Source organism: Nicotiana tabacum, chromosome 10 (genome assembly GCF_000715075.1).
Source record: "Nicotiana tabacum cultivar K326 chromosome 10, ASM71507v2, whole genome shotgun sequence".
Taxonomy (NCBI): domain Eukaryota; kingdom Viridiplantae; phylum Streptophyta; class Magnoliopsida; order Solanales; family Solanaceae; genus Nicotiana; species Nicotiana tabacum.
This window is the reverse complement of record NC_134089.1, coordinates 23572202-23589416: the sequence shown is the minus strand read 5'-3', so window position 1 is coordinate 23589416 and position 17215 is coordinate 23572202.

Genomic DNA, 17215 nt, shown 5'->3' with positions numbered 1-17215 from the left:
CATCCTGTGTATCAATCATGATTGAGTTTTGGTTACTTATCAATTGTTACTTCTATTGGCACAAGATATAGAAAATTGCATCACGTCATCTAGCAGCCTAAGAAGATCACTCTATGGAAATAACTATGCGGATTGAGTGTTCATTGAATGTATTTCTAGGATTCATTACTGTTTTTTCCGTTATGTTGAATTGATGTAAAATATTACTCCATGAATTTTAATGCATTTGATGGTGCAATTCTGAAGTTCTTATGGTTTTTATGTACAAAATGTGTTTTATATAAGTAATCGTTCTCTTATATTTGTGTCAAAACTGCTACAAGTAATAGACAAGCTTTCATGCAATTGAAAGGATAAATATATGTAATGAACAAAAATTGTAATAATTAATTACAAATGGACAACAATTATGGCGGGTGCAAACTGACTTTTAAAGAGACAATTGTGGCGGTTGTACACCACCATTTTATGGAGGGTTCAATTCTGGCATTCAATCGAAAACCGCCATAATAACATTTTGGCGGACGTAATTTCGGCGTTTCGTGAAACCGCCACTAATGCTTATAGCGGCGGTTTAAACCCGTCGTAACCCGCTAAAGTAACCGCTATTATTACAATGTTTTTTTTGTAGTGAGTCTGCGAGCATTTCAAAGGAATCTATGGAATGCCCGGGTAATAATGAATACCACGTCAAGGCTCTCCTTGTGAGAGTTTCTCCAAATTTCTTTAGCAACACAGATTCAATTTCATGAGGAGTTAAATCATTTCCCTTCACTGCTGTTGTGTAGGTGGTAATATGTTCCTGAGGGTCTAAAGTTCCGTCATACTTTGGCACTTCAAGCATTTTGAACCGCTTGGGTATTAATTTTGGTGTCGCACTTAGCTTGTATGGCAATTGAGTATACTTCTTTGAATCTGGGTCTTCTAGCACTGGTGGCGCACCCAGGGTTTGGTCAGTTTGGTCATAAATCGTAAAAGTTCATTCTTAAAAGGATGTATTGAGGCCGGATCCGCTTCCCCCAGCCTCATCGGAGCCAACTTCACCCCGAGGAGTGTTGTTGTCAACCCTCTACGCTGTTTGGTTTGCGGGAACACCGGGAGGAATTGGATCTCGTCTATTTGCGTTGTTCAAGGCCCTTGACAGCGTCTGCTTCAACTCCGTCATAACCTAATCCTGTCGCGTGAGGTGGCCTAGAATGATCATCTACTGCTCTTGCAAGACCCTTACCACATCAACAACATGTTCCTCATCAGCATCATCGAGAGTTTTCTCCCGAACATGTCGAGGATATTTCCTATCATGCACCGGTATGACGCCATTCCCCTCGTTGTGGGTGTCACTGATTAAGTCCTCGAAATGAGGCTGATTTCCTCGAATCTTGGGGTTGTGTGTGTCATTAACAGTGTTATCTGCCATTTCTTATGAGTTTTTTCGAAGACAAAATAGTTAAAATACGTTAGTAAAAAAAAAGGCAAGGATCAATTTAGTTGCACGACTGTTTAGGCCCCACGGTGGGCACTAAACTGTTTACATGTAAAATGGTACAGTTGAATTTATATGTAGTTTCTAGATAAGTGAACTAATTTGATCCTGAAATAATAAAATAAACAAAGAATTATGCAATTCTTAAATAATTAAGAAATAATAGACAAATGGAGAAAAGTTGAAGGAAATCTGACTAAGAAACTTTGCCAAGTCAACTTAAATCAACAATTTATTTTAGCATCATCTGTTAATAGATAACGAGAGAGTAGTTGTCACGACCCTAAACCCGGACCCGGTCGTGATGGCGCCTCTCGTGAAGACAAGGCCAGCCGACACTTCCCATTTTCCAATTTATTAACGATTAAGCATTTGAGAAGCAATCGAAACATGATAAAAATAGTTCAAAGTAGCAGATAATATCATAAATACGTGGAAGAACAACCCAACACAGCTCGATATCGGGGTGTCACTAGTCATGAGCATCTATAAGTCATAATACAAGTCTGGTAAGTCTATAAGCTAGTACAAATGTCTGAAAAGAGATAGAAATGATAAAGGAGGAGAAACACGGGACTGCGGAGTCAAGCAGCTACCTCATGGACTCTGGTATCTGCCGGGAGCTCTCAACTCGCACTAGCAGGATCCGCAACGCCTAAATCTGCACACAGGGGTGCAGGGAGTAAAGTGGGTACTCCAACTCAGTGAGTAACAAATGTAAATAAATACTGAAAGCAAGAAATCACGTACGGCACAAAGCATTCTATAATGAAGCAGTAAAACAATTAAAATAGTAAGCCAGTGAAAGATAGGTAAAATTCTTTAACTCAAATGCAGTTTCATGAAAAGCCTTTTTTAATAATTAAGCAGGTAATTCACAATCAATTATGAAAAGTAAACACATAAAGGTTCACCCCTCGGGCACAATATCAACAAATCCGCCCCTCGGGCAACATCTCAGAACAGTACCAGCCCCTCGGGCAATCACATAGAACAATACCAGCCCCTCGGGCTCAATCTCACATCACAATGGGTACCAACGCTCACTGGGGGTGTACAGACTCCTGAAGGGACCCCTTACGGCCCAAGTGCAATATCAAGCCACCTCGTGGCATCATCACTATGACCTCGGTCTCACATCAATCAAGCCACCTCGTGGCGTACATATCTCAGGCCCTCGACCTCATAATCAATATCAAATGTTTCCTCAAAACATAGGCCCTCGGTCTAACTCAATCAAAATCCTCACAAGCCACCCGGGCAGTAGTAAAACATGTTTCTCAGCCCAAAATATCATTTAAAAGATCATGTAAGTGTTAAAACAGAGTAAACATGGTTGAGTACGAAAAACAGAGAAATATAACATGATTGAGTTCAAGTATAAAGTCAAAACAGTGAGGAAATACCAGTAAAAATTTCCGAAGGATTCAAATAGTTGGCACAAGGCCCAAATATGGCATTCAGCCCAAATAATGATGGTAACAAATAGATTTCAGTCAAATATGCGGTAAAATCATCAATCGGGACGGACCAAGTCACAATCCCCAATAGTGCACGACCCACGCTCGTCATTAAGTGTGTACCTCACCTCAATATAGCACTAGGATGTGCAAACCGGGGTTTCAAACACTTAGAACATCATTTACAATCATTACTCACCTCGAACCGGTCAAATCTCTAGCTCGCGACGCCTTTGCCCCTCGAATCGGCCTCCACTCACATCAAATCTATCCAAAATTAGAACGAGGACGTCAAAATATGCTAAGGGAACGAAGCCCAAGTGAAAATAATCAAAATACGACACAAATCCCGAAATTACAAAAACCCAATCCCCGGGTTCATGTCTCGGAATTCGATAATTTTTACATCAATAGATTCTTTATCTCCCCATGAGTTCATACATATCAAAATTTCTGAAATCCGACCTTAAATGGTCCTTCAAATCCTCAATCAAAGATCTAAATTTCCAAGCCCTAGTTCTTCAATTTTTGGTTTAATTTCCATGATTTTCTAGGTGGAATTCACATTAGAATTGAGTTTTAAGTCCAAGAATCTTACCTCCAAGTGATTCCCCTTGAATCCCTCTTCAATCCCCTTCAAAAAGCTCCAAAAACGGCCAACAATGGAAGAAAATAACCTCATATTCGCGGACAAGACAACCTTTTAAACCTTCTGCCCAGGCGTAAATTCCTTCTTCGCGAATGCGGTCAAAGCCACGCATTCGCGAAGAACAAAAATTCCGTTGACCAAAAACTCTTCTTCGCGAATGCGACCACCACCATCGCGAACGCGATGCCTCAGCCTCACCAACCTACGCGAACGCGACCAAGCCTCTCGCGAACGCGATGCTTACTACTCCAGCCCTTTGCGAATGCGGGACTCCCCTTCGTGAACGCGAAGGCCAAACCTAACGCCTCCCTTCCTGACTCTTCGCGAACGCGAAGACCAAAATGCCTGCAATTGCTGAAACCCAAAATCTGCAATTTTCTTAACTTAAAAATGATCCGTTCAACCCCTCAAAACTCACCCGAGGCCCCCAGGACCTCAACCAAAGGCACCAACATATCCTAAAACCTTATTCAAACTTGTACAAATCTTCAAAACACCTCAAACAACATCAAATCAACCAAAACACATCGGATTTAAGCCTAAGTTCCAAAATCCTCCGAATTCTGCTTTTGTCAAAAACCTAACCAAACCACATCCGAATGACCTACAATTTTGCACAAACATCCCAAATGACACAATGGAACTACTAAAACTCTCGAAATTCCATTCCGACCCCTAGATCAAAATCTCGCCTACCAACCGAAAATTGCCAAAATATCAACTTCACCAATTCAAGCCTAAATCTACTCCGAACCTCCAAAACTCATTCCGATCGCGCTCCTAAGTCCCAAATAACCTCCCGAAGCTAACCGAACCATCGGAACTCACATCCGCGTCTTCTAACACATTAGTCAACGTCTGGTTGACTTTTCCAACTTAAGTTTCCTTAAAAGAGACTAAGTGTCTCAAACCTTACCAAAATCATTCCGAATTCAATCCAACCAACCCAATATCACATAACATATATAAACAAAGCATAAAGAAGCTGAAATAGGGAAAACGGAGTAGTAACTCATGAGACGACTGACCGGGTCGTCACTTCCTCCCCAACTTAAACAAATGTTCGTCTGCGAACGAATCAAGAAACATACCTGAAGCCTCAAACAGGTGAGGATATCTTCTCTACATCTCCCGCTCGGTTTCCCAAGTAGCTTCCTCCACGGGCCGACCTCTCCATTGCACTTTCACTGAAGCTATATCCTTTGACCTCAACTTTTGAACCTGACGACCCATAATAGCTACTGGCTCCACATCATAAGTCAAATCATCACCCAACTGAACCGTGCTGGAATCCAGAACATGAGACGGATCCCCAATATACTTCAGGAGCATAGAATATGAAATACTGGATGCACACTCGATAAGCTGGGTGGCAAAGCAAGCTCATAAACCACCTCCCCACTCCTCCGAAGCACCTCAAAAGGCCCAATGAACTAAGGACTCAATTTACCTTTCTTTCCAAATCTCATAACACCCTTCATGGGAAAAACCTTCAACAGAACCTTTTAACCAACCATGTAGGACACATCTCGAACCTTCCTGCCAGCATAACTCTTTTTCTTCAACTGCGCTATACGAAGCCTCTCCTGAATCACCTTCACCTTTTCTAAGGCATCCTGCACCAAGTCTATCCCCAATAGCCTATCCTCATTGGGCTCGAACCAACCAACGGGAGATCTACACCGCCTCCCATACAAAGACTCATATGGAGCCATTTGAATACTCGACCAGTAGTTGTTGTTATAAGCAAACTCTGCAAGCGGTAGAAACTGATCCCATGACCCTCCAAAATCAATGACACAAGCACCCATCTTGTCCTTCAATATCTGAATAGTGCGCTTGAACTGCCTGTCCGTCTGAAGGTGAAAAGTTGTGCTCAAGTCAACCTGAGTACCCAACTCTCGCTACACAGACCTCCAAAACTACGATGTAAACTGAGTGCTCCTATCTGAAATGATGGAAACTGGGACACCATGCAAACGAACAATCTCCCGGATATAGATCTCTGCCAACCGCTCTAAAGAACAGGTGGTACATATAGGAATGAAGTGTGCGGACTAGGTCAACCGATCCACAATCACCCAAATAGCATCGAACTTTCTCAAAGTACGTGGAATCCCAACAACAAAGTCCATAGTGATCCTCTCCCACTTCCACTCGGGAATATCCATTTGCTGAAGCAAGCCATCCGGTCTTTGATGCTCATATTTCACCTGCTGACAATTGAGACACCGAGCTACAAATCCCACAGTGTCTTTCTTCATTCTTCTCCACCAATAATGCTGTCTCAGATCCTGATATATCTTCGCGGCACTCGGATGAATGGAATACCACGAGCTATGGGCCTCCTCCAGAATCAACTCCCGAAGCCCATCCACATTGGGCACACAAATCTGGCCCTACATCCTCAACACCCCATCATCACCAATGGTCACATCTCTGGCATCATCATGCTAAACTCTGTCCTTAAGGACAAGCAAATGCGGATCATTATACTGATGCTCTCTGATGCGATCATATAAAAAGTACCGAGAAACCATACAAGCCAATACCAGACTAGGCTCCTAAACATCTAATCTCACGAACCGATTGGCCAAGGCCTGAACATCAACTGCAAGAGGTCTCTTCCTAACTGGAATATATGCCAAGCTCTCCATACTCGCCGCCTTTAGGCTCAAGGCATCGGCCACCACATTGGCCTTTCTCGGATGGTATAATATAGTGATATTATAATCCTTAAGAAACTCCAACCAACTCCGCTGCCTCAAATTGAGATCCTTCTATTTGAACAAGTGCTGGAGGCTGCGATGATCAATAAATACCTCACAAGACACACCATACAAGTAATGCCTCCAAATGTTCAACACGTGAACGATGGCAACCAACTCTAAGTCATGAACGGGGTAGTTATTCTCATAGGGCTTCAATTGACGAGAAGCATAAGCAATAACTCTACCCTCGTACATCAATACACAACCAATTCCAACTCTCGAAGCATCACAATACACGGTATATGAACCTGAAGCTGATGGAAAAACTAACACTAGAGCTATGGTTAAAGTTGTCTTGAGCTTCTGAAAGCTCTCCTCACATACGTCCGACCATACAAATGAAGCACCTTTCTGAGTCAACTTGGTCAAGGGTGATGCGATAGATAAGAATCCCTGAACAAACTGGCAATAATAACCCGCCAAACCAAGAAAGCTGCGAATCTCTGTGGCTGAGGACGGTCTGGGCCAACTCTGTACCGCCTCTATCTTCTTTGGATCAACTTGAATACCCTTACTAGACACCATGTGCCCCAAGAAAGCCACTAAACTAAGCCAAAACTCACACTTGAAGAATTTTGCATAAAGTTTCTCCTCCCTCAATCTCTATAACACAACTCTCAAATGCTCCACGTGCTCCTCCTGACTACGCGAATACACCAGAATATCATCAATGAAGACTATGACAAATGAGTCAAGATAAGGCTGGAACACACTGTTCATTAAATGCATGAACGTTGCTGGGGCATTGGTCAGCCCAAAAGATATTACCAAGAACTCATAATGACTGTATCGGGTCCTGAAAGCTATCTTAAGAATATCTGAGTCCCTGATCTTCAACTGGTGATAACCTGAACGGAGATCAATCTTGGAGAACACTCTCGCTCTTTGAAGCTGGTCGAATAAATCATCAATGCGAGGCAAAGGATACTTGTTCTTAATTGTTACTTTGTTTAATTGCCTATAATTAATGCACATTTGCATAGTGCGATCCTTCTTTTTCACAAATAGAATTGGCGCACCCCAGGGTGACACACTAGGCCAAATGAACCCTTTATCAAGGAGTTCCTGAAGCTGTTCTTTTAATTCCTTCAACTTCGCTGATGCCATATGATACGGAGGAATAGAAATGCGCTGAGTGCCTGGCACCAGGTCAATACCAAAATCAATATCCCTGTCCGGTGGCATGCCCGGAAGGTTTGCAGGAAACACATCGGGAAAATCCCTCACAACTGGAACAAAATCAATACTGGGAGTCTCAGCACCCACATCTCTCACAAAGGCTAGATACGAAAGACAACCCTTCCAAACCATACGCTGGGATTTCAAGAATGAGATAACTCTACTGGGAACATAATTCGTCACACCTCGCCACTCAATCCGCGGCACACCCGGTATAGCCAATGTGATTGTTTTAGCATGACAGTCCAGAATAGCACAATATGGAGATAGCCAATCCATGCCCAAAATGACATCAAAATCCATCATACATAATTATAAAAGATCCACACGGGTCTCTAAACCCCCAATAGTCACCACACACGATCGGTACACACGGTCTACAACAACAGTATCGCCCACTAGGTAGATACATGAACAGGTGAAGCTAAAAACTCACGGGGCGTACCCAAATAATGAGCAAAGTATGATTACATAAGAAAAGGTGGAATCGGGATCAAATAATACAAAGGCATCTCTATGGCAGACTGAAACAATACTTGTAATGACAACATCTGAAGCAATAACATCGGGTCTACCGGGAAGTGCATAGAAATGGGACTGACCGCCACCTGATCGACCTCCCCCTCTAGGGCGACCCCTAGCTGACTGACCTCTACCCCTAGCTGGGTGGGTGGGTGGAGTTGAAGTAACTGGCACTGAAGTTGATGATTGACCCCTCTACTGAGATGAACTCGCAAGACGGTGAGGGCACTGCCTCCACATATGACCCATCTCACCACACTCATAACAACTCCCAGGTGTTGGAGAAGGGGACTAAAGGGAACCCCTCGGACCGGAGTGACTAGTAGATATACTAGGCATAGAAGAGCCTTGGACCAATGAAGCACAAGACGAACTCTGAGCTGGAAGGGCACTAAATGATGACTGGCCCTGATGAGAACTGTGAGAACCATGACCCGATGACGGCCCACAATAACCTACGCGAGCTGACTGAGCATGCCTGAATGGACGGCCTCTCCGTACTGAAACTGACCTCTCGAAGGAGTACCACTGTAACTACCAGATCCTCGAGGCCTCTTGGCATCCCTCTCTTCACGCTCCTGGAGACGAACAGACTCAATCTCACGGGCAATATCCACAACCTCCTCGAAAGTAGCACCAATCACCCTCTCCCTGGTCATGAGAATACGAAGTTGATAAGTGAGGCCATCAACAAACCTCTTAATCCTCTCTCTATCTGTCGGAACCATCCAAATAGCATGACGAGCTAACTTGGAGAACCTCATCTCGTACTGCATCACCGTCATCTCTCCCTAACGCAACCACTCAAACTCCCTACGCAGCTCCTCTCTACGGGACTGAGGCACATACTTCTCCAGAAAGAGAACAGAGAACTACTACCAGGTAAAGGGTGCTACACCAACAGGCCTACGGCTCTCAAAAGCCTCCCACCAAGTAAAGGCAGCTCTCGAAAATTGATAAGTAGTGAAATCGACCCCGCTGGTCTCCAGAATACCCGTTGTACGAAGCATCCTCTAGCACTTATCTAAGAAACCTGGCGCATCCTCGCCCTCTGCCACAACTGAAGGTCGGAGGCTGCAATCTACCAAACCTCTCCAACCTACGCTGCTCATCCTCCGGCATAGCAGGAGTTACATAGTCCTGAGCAGCTGCAACTGGCTGGGCTGGATATGCCCCCGGCGTGTGAAGTCCCTACACGACCTGCTCAGGTGTGCGAGCGGCGGGAGTCTGATTGCCTCCCCCGGCCTGAGAAATAGCTACAGCTGTAGTGGCTGAAACCACCTGAGCTAGGCCAGTGCAAACTGATAAGATCTGAGCCAAGGCCTCCTTAAGACCCTGAATCACAATGGGCACAGCTGATGCTGAGTTGGTGCTGTTGGAGTGCCCATAACTGGGACGTGGTCCTGAACTGGGGCAGCTGGTGGATCTACAGGTGCTGCCCTCACTGCTTTGCCTCTACCACGACAACGATCGTGTCCTTGGCCTCTGGTGGCCACAGCTGGTGGCACGGGTGGTTGTCCATCCTGACCGGTAGCGCGTGTTCTCGCCATCTGTGAGAGAATAGAATAACAAAAGTTTAGTAATCGGATCAACAAATTCACACGACAAGAATTTCAAGAATATGAAGTTTTTCTAAAAGGTTCTGTAGCTTCTCGAGGATAAATACAAACGTCTTCGTATCGATCCGCGGGACTCTACTAAACCTGCTCATGACTCGTAATACCTATGTAACCTAGGTTCTGATACCAACTTGTCACGGCCTTAAACCCAGACCCGGTCGTGATGGCGCCTCAAATGAAGACAAGGCCAGTCAACACTTCTCATTTTACAATTTATTAACGATTAAACATTTGAGAAACAGTCGAAACATGATAAAAATAGTTCAAAGTAGCAGATAATATCATAAATACGCAGAAGAACAACCCAACACAGCCCGATATCGGGGTGTCACTAGTCATGAGCATCTATAAGTCATAATACAAGTCTGGTAAGTCTATAAGCTAGTACAATTGTCTGAAAAGAGATAGAAATGATAAAGGAGGAGAAACACGGTACTGCGGAGTCAAGCAGCTACCTCATGGACTCCGGTATCTGCCGGGAGCTCTCAACTCGCACTAGCAGGATCCGCAACGCCTAAATCTGCACACAGGGGTGCAGAGAGTAAAGTGGGTACTCCAACTCAGTGAGTAACAAATGTAAATAAATACTGAAAGCAAGAAATCACGTAAGACACAAAGCATTCTATAATGAAGCAGTAAAATAATTAAAACAGTAAGCCAGTGAAAGATAGGTAAAATTCTTTAACTCAAACACAGTTTCATAAAAAGTCTTTTTCAATAATTAAGCAGGTAATTGATAGTCAATTATGAAAACTAAACACATAAAGGTTCCCCCTAGGGCATAGTATTAACAAATCTGCCCCTGGGGTAACATCTCAGAACAATACCAACCCCTCGGGCAATCACATAGAACAATACCAGCCCCTCGGTCTCAATCTCACATCAAAATAGGTACCCGCGCTCACTGGGGGTGTACAAACTCTTGGAGGGGCCTCTTACGACCCAAGCGCAATATCAAGCCACCTCGTGACATCATCACTAGGCCCTCGACCTCACATCAATCAAGCCATCTCGTGGCATACATATCTTAGGCCCTCGGCCTCATAATCAGTATCAAATGTTTCTTCACAACATAGGCCCTCGGCCTTACTCAGTCAAAATCTTCACAAGCCACTCGGGCAATAGTAAAACATGATTCTCAACCCAAAAATATCATTTAAAAGATCATGTAAGTGTTAAAATAGAGTAAACATGGCTGAGTACGAAAAATAGTGAAATATAACATGACTGAGTTCAAGTATAAAGTCAAAACATTGAGGAAATACTAGTAAAAATCCTCGAAGGGTTCAAATAGTTGGCACAAGGCACAAATATGGCATTCAGCCCAAATAATGATGATAACAAATAGATTTCAGTCAAATACGCGGTAAAATCAAGAAATCGGGACGGGCCAAGTCACAATCCCCAATAGTGCACAACCCCACGCTCGTCATTAAGTGTGTGCCTCACCTTAATATAGTACTACGATGTGCAATCCGGGGTTTCAAACCCTCCGAACATCATTTACAATCATTACTCACCTCGAACTGGTCAAATCTCTAGCTCGCGACCTTTGCCCCTCGAATCGGCCTCCACTCGCGTTGAATCTATCCAAAATCAGAACGAGGATATCAAAATATGCTAAGGGAACGAATCCTAAGCAAAATTAATCAAAACACAACATAAATCCCGAAATTACCAAAACCCGACCCCGGGGCCCACGTCACGGAATTTGATAATTTTTACATTAATAGATTTCCTATCTCCCCACGAGTTCATACATATAAAAAAGTTCTAAAATCTGACCTCAAATGGTCCTTCAAATCCTCAATCAAAGGTCTAAATTTCAAAGCCCTAGTTCTTCAATTTTTGGCTTAATTTCCATGATTTTCTAGGTGGAATTCACAATAGAATCGAGTTCTAAGTCTAAGAATCTTACCTCCAAGTGATTCCTTTTTAATCCCTCTTCAATCCTCTTCAAAAATCTCCAATAACAACCAATAATAGAAGAAAATAACCCCACATTCGCTGACAAGACGACCTTTTAAACCTTTTGCCCAAACCTAAATTCCTTCTTCGCGAGCGCGATCAACGCCTCGGGTTTGCGAAGCACAAAAATTTCGTTGACCAAAAACTCTTCTTCGTAAACGCGGCCCCACCATCGCGAACGCAATGCCTCAGCTTCACCAACCTACGCGAATGCGACCAAGCCTCTTGCAAACGCGATGCTTACTATTCCGGCCCTTCGCGAATGCAAGACTCCCCTTTCGTGAACACGAAGGCCAAACCTGATGCCTCTCTTCCTGACCCTTCGCGAACGCGAGGGTCCACTCGCGAACGCGAAGACCAAAATGCTTGCAACTGCTGAAACCCAAAATCTACAACTTTCTTAACTTAAAAATGATCCGTTCAACCCCTCGAAACTCACCCGAGGCCCCCGTGACCTTAACCAAAGGCACCAACATATCCTAAAACCTTATTCAAACTTGTACAAATCTTCAAAACACCTAAAACAATATCAAATCAACCAAAACACATCGGATTCAAGCCTAAGTTTCCAAAATTTTCCGAATTCCGCTTTTGATCAAAAACCCAACCAAACCACGTCCGAATGACCTGAACTTTTGCACACACATCCCAAATGACACAATGGAACTACTAAAACTCTAAAAATTCCACTGACCCCTAGATCAAAATCTCGCCTACCAACCGGAAATAGCAAAAATATCAACTTCGCCAATTCAAGCCTAAATCTACTCTGAACCTTCAAAACTCATTCCGATCGCGCTCCTAAGTCCCAAATCACCTCCACAAGCTAATCGAACCATCAGAACTCACATCCGAGCCTTCTAACACATAAGTCAACGTCCAGTTAACTTTTCCAACTTAAGTTTCCTTAAAAGAGATTAAGTGTCTCGAACCTTACCAAAATCATTCCGGATTCGATCCGACCAACCCGATATCACATAACACAGGTAAACAAAGCATAAAGAAGCTGAAATAGGGAAAACAGAGCGGTAACTCATGAGACGACTGGTCGGATCGTCACAGTAGTAATGTCCGTTCAATATCCATTTCCAATAATCTTTTCTTTTCTTGTTATACCAATTTTCAATTAAGTTTTATCATAAACAAATATTCTCTTTAGAATAAAAATACTGCAACATAGTGCAATTCCTTTTCTAATAACAAAATTTCTTTGGACTTTTAAAAAAAATACATTGCACAAACTCGACCATGCCTTTTTGAACTACAAAGTCAAACTATAAGACTTCTGTCACAACCGAAAATCCGACTAGTCATAGGGCACCTAACCCACCCCACTATGTAAGCCAATTAACAACTATCCATTTTAATGAGATTCATTAAAAGGAGAAATGATAATACAACTGAACTATTATACCAAGAATTTTCAAGGACTGACAGTACAAATCATGCGCGTCTAAGATTTAGAATTTACAAAGCTGCCATGAAATAAAGTACATCATCTGTTTGAAATATACATGAACAAATCTTTCGTAAGTTTATAGCTACCATAAAAAAAAGGTTGTTATATCTGGAACGCGGGTACATCTTCAAATCCAGCTCCCATAGAACACAACAACATCAGTATCCAACATCTACATGTAAGGTGCAGAAGCGTAGTATGAGTACAATCGACCTCATGTACTCAATAAGTAACAAACCTAACCTTAGGTTGAGAGTAGTGACGAGTTGGGACAAAGGTTAGGGTCCAACAACAATAACCAGCCACAACTCATAACAATATAATAAAAGTGATACAAGAAAATAACTCGGAGACAAGATGCTCAACTCATTCACAGTTACGAAAAATAGACATGCTTTTCAAGTATAACAGTAAATCCGAAATCTTTCACTGAAAACACCAAAAACGTATGAGTAAGTTTGAAAACAGTGATTTTCCCAAAAACCTTTCAACAATAAATAAGATTTTTTATTTTCAGATAGCATGAGAAAGATACATTTTTGTGCCTACATGTCAATATGCAGGTAAAATCATGAATGTTACCAAAACCGGAGTAGTAGAAAGAAATGCATCTCTATGCATGTATCTCAAGTACGTATGTCAAATGCAATGTATCTCAGTGATGAACTCATGTACTCACACTCTGAGAGTACTCTATCTCACTATCTCAGGCTTTCCACTCATCGTGCTCAATCACTCGACACACTCAATCACTCAATACTGTATATGGTCAATCCAAGCCCAGTTTCCATATCCCATATATATATATATATATATATATATATATATATATATATATATATATATATATATATATATATCAACTGACAGTCAGTCACTTAGTACTGTATAAGGCCAATCCAACCTAGGGAAAGTCCATCCCCAAATATAACTGATTCGGGCAAGATCCATGCCCAAGGAAGATCTATCCCTCAATATAAATAAATTATGATCACTAGGGGTGTATAGACTCCGGAGGGGCTCCTTCAGCCCAAGCGCTATAATAAGCCAAATCCAGGCATAAATAAATAGAACATGCTGCGACGTGCAACCCTATCCCATAAATATCACTCACAATCAGGCCCTCGACCTCACTCAATCATTAATCTCTCAAGTACCTGGAGCTCACAACGCTCATACTAAGCTGCCCCAATCAATGATATGAGATGTTACAATGTACAATAACACAGACTGAGATATGATATGAAAAGATGAATAAGACTGAGTACATAACTGCAATTTAACAAATAAGTCAAAAGAAATGAACGATCACTATGGGTCCCAACAGTATCAGCATATAGCCTAAGCATGATTCCTAGTATGAATCACAACTCAAGTGCTCTAACATATAAAGTACAGTAAAAATGTTCAAATAAGATAGCTACACAGTTCCATGGAAACAACTAAATCATAATACCTATGGTGCACGCCCACATACCCGTCATCTAGCATATGTGTCACCTCAACATCAATCATATAACACGTAATTCAGGGTTTCATACCCTCAGCACCAAGTTTAGAAGTGTCACTTACCTCGAAAAAACCAAATTCAACACCGAGCAAGCCAACCAATGCTCTAAAGATGCCATCACACGCGTACTGACCTCGAAACTAGTCAAAAGCAACTCAAATACATCAAATAATGCCATAGGCAACAAACTCAATCGATAAAGGTCGAATCTTTAATCAAAATCACAAAATCAACCAAAAGATCAAACCCTGGCCCACGCCTCAAAACTCGACAAAATTTACAAAATCCGACAACCCATTCAGTTATGAGTCCAATCATACTAGTTTCACCCAAATCCAACTCCTAATTGATGCTCAAACTCAAAAATTCACTCTATGAAACTTTGGACAGAAACACCCAATTTTCTCTTTAAAATTCACAATCAAATTACCAAAAATATATATAGATTCACGAAATATAACCAAAATCGAGTAGAGAACACTTACCCAATTCATATGGTGAAAATCGCCTCAAAAATTGCCCAAATCTGAGCTCCCCCCTCAAAATATGACCAAATAAACAAACCCTCGATATCAAATATTTTTGCCTAGCTGTTCTGCCTTGTTTCGTATGCCAAACGATCTCGAAACTTACTTTTGACGCCTCCAATGGATTTCTTGTAAAATTTCAATCAAGTTAGGCTTTTGAATCACTCTATTTGACCTTATAATGAAGGAAATATTTTGGTTTCGATATTTGAAAATAGTGAAGATTTTTAAATATGAAGTCATGTAACGACCTGACTGGTCGTTTTGAGAATTTGCACTTCGTTCGCTAGTTCTCGGGCACGACAAGCCATGTATGATGTATTATGACTTATGTAAATCGTTAGTTTTGTTTTTCAAGATAATCACAATAGATTTGGAAGAACAATTCTCAGCTTGAAGCTTTAAATTTGAAAGGTTTGACCAAGTTTTGACTTTTTAGTATTCGATATCGGATTTGGATTTTTATGATTTGGTTAGGTCCTTTAAGTGATTTTGGACTTGGGAGCACATCCAGAATGTATTTTGGAGGTCCGTGGAAGATTTAAGCTTGAATTGGCGAAGTTGGAAATTTGGCATTTTTCGGACGGCAGTGGAAATCTTGATATCGGGGTCGGAATGTAATATCAGAAATTGGAATAGGTACGTAGTGTCATTTGTGACGTGTGTGCAAATGTTAGGTCATTTAGACGAAGTTTGATGAACTTTTTAATCGAATTCGGAATTCGGAAGTTTTGGAATCCTTAGGTTTGAATCCGAGAGTGATTTGGTGTTTCGGCGTTTCTTTGAGTGTTCCGAGGGTTGGTATGAGTTTGAATGGCGATAAGTGACTTGTTGGCGCATTTGGTTGAGGTCCCGAGGGCCTCTGGATAGTTTTGGATGGTTGCCGAAAAGTTGGACTTAGAGTTGTGCTGCAGAAAATTTGCTGCTTCTGTTGTTTCCGTACCTGCAGAGTGGGGACCGCAGGTGCGATGATCGCAGGTGCGTGGAGGCAGCCATAGGAGCGAAAGATTTACTGCACTTGCGAGCCTGCAGGTGTAAAGCCTGGGGCGCAGGAGCGGATATTTGGCCCCTAAGTGAAAAACCGCAGGTGCGGCTATTTAATCACAGAAGCGGTCCGCAGATGCAGAATTGGAGCTGCAGGTGCGAGATGCCTGGGCAGAAAGTATAAAAGCTCACCTTCGCGATTTTTAGCCCATTTCTCACCATTTGTGCTCAGTTTTGAAGCTTTTTGAGAGGATTTGAAGAGGATTCAAGGGATAACACTTGGAGGTAAGGTTTTGAACTCAATACTCGAATCTATGGTGATTTATATCTAACTAGACATGCAATTAGTGGGATTTAAAGCCTAAAAATGGAGGATTAGGGCTTGAGTTTTGGAGAGCTTTAAGTGGTAATTTGAGGGGCCATTTGAGGTCCGATTTTGATGTTCTTGGTATGTATAGACTCGTGGGAAGATAAGGATTTTATTGATGTGATTTTTATTGTATTCCGAGATGTGTGCTCGGGGGTCGAGTTTGACCAATTTTGGGATTTTTGATGTAATTTGATTATTTTCATGTGGGCTTTGTTCCCTTAGCATATATTGATGTTATGGTTCTAATTTTGGTTAGAGACGGAGCATTTGGAGGCCGAATCGAGAGGAAAGGGCATTGTGGGCTAGAATTTGGCTTGGTTTGAGGTAAGTAATGCTTCCAAACTTGCTTCTGATGGTTCAAAACCCTGAACTATGTGTTCTATGATTACTATTGAGGTGACGCAAATATCAAGTGACGGGCGTATGGGCGTGCACCATGAGCATTGCAGCCTGGATCATTCCATGACACCTCTTAGTGACTCTTTCTTGCTGATATCTGTGTTGTAATTAAAGTTAATGAGCTGCATATCATGCTAATTATAATGTTAAGGCTTCTCGCCAATACTGCTGAGACCGGACATGTCGTTTCTTGCTGTCATATCATTAGCTTCATTGATATTCTGTACTCAGTCTTGTTCATGCATATTATATCATGTCTCAGTCTCGATTATTGTTATTTGACACATCATATCATTGTTCGGGCTAGTATCATGA